The sequence below is a fragment of the Psammomys obesus genome, unplaced genomic scaffold, assembly GCF_907164565.1.
Source record: "Psammomys obesus unplaced genomic scaffold, mPsaObe1.curated_primary_1811, whole genome shotgun sequence".
Taxonomy (NCBI): Eukaryota; Metazoa; Chordata; class Mammalia; order Rodentia; family Muridae; genus Psammomys; species Psammomys obesus.
This window is the reverse complement of record NW_026590699.1, coordinates 13,230,516-13,231,294: the sequence shown is the minus strand read 5'-3', so window position 1 is coordinate 13,231,294 and position 779 is coordinate 13,230,516. Positions and strand designations below refer to the sequence as shown.

The 779-nt window shown below is 46.9% G+C and overlaps 1 non-coding gene across 1 annotated transcript; it reads left to right on the top strand.

The window, feature by feature from the left end:
• The first annotated feature begins 386 nt into the window (after positions 1-386).
• On the top strand, positions 387-529 carry LOC129677874 (small nucleolar RNA SNORA48). The gene has a single exon (XR_008720278.1). It is a non-coding gene; the product is annotated as a small nucleolar RNA SNORA48 (small nucleolar RNA).
• The last annotated feature ends 250 nt before the right edge of the window (positions 530-779 follow it).

Below are 779 nucleotides of genomic sequence, written 5' to 3'. Positions count from 1 at the left end.
TCAGCAATGAAAAATAAGGAAATCATGAAATTTGCAGGTAAATGGTGGGATCTGGAAAGGATCATCCTGAGTGAGCTGTCCCAGGAGCAGAAAGACACACGGTGTTTACTCAGTCATATAGACATGTAATATAGGATAAACCTGCTAAAATCTGTACATCTGAAGAAACTAATCAGGAGAGAGGACCCTGACTAAAATGCTCAATCCCCATCCTGAAAGGCAAAGAGGAAGGACATCAGAAGAAGAAAACAGGAAACATGCTAGAAACCCACCACGAAGGGCCTCTGAAAGGCTCTGCCCTGCAAACTATCAAAGCAGATGCTGAGACTTATGGCTAACTGTTGGGCAGAGTGCATGGAATCTTACGTAAGAAGTGGGAAACAGTAAGATCTGGTAATGGGCAAAGAGACACTTTATTGGTGATGTTATTCTTACATCAGTCAGGGGCAGAGCAGTTGGCAATCTTTTGTTCATCCTAGCTTGATGCCTAGCTTGATAGCTAAAGCTGTCTTATGCCTAGGACTCACTAAAAATAAAATAAAATCCAGGTAACACAACACAGGAGAAGGAAGACAGTCAGAGACCTGGGGCCTGCCATACCACCCACAAACCTGACCTCCAGCACAGGTGGGCCATAGACACCTGCATGTGGGGTGATGCCCTTTCCCTCTCCCCTCTTGACCACCAGCAGTAGCTGAGAGAGCTGCCTCTCGGGTTATGAGAGCAGGAGGGAGGGCTAACCCTGCCCATTCAACTGGCTGTAGCACTCAGGAGAGAGG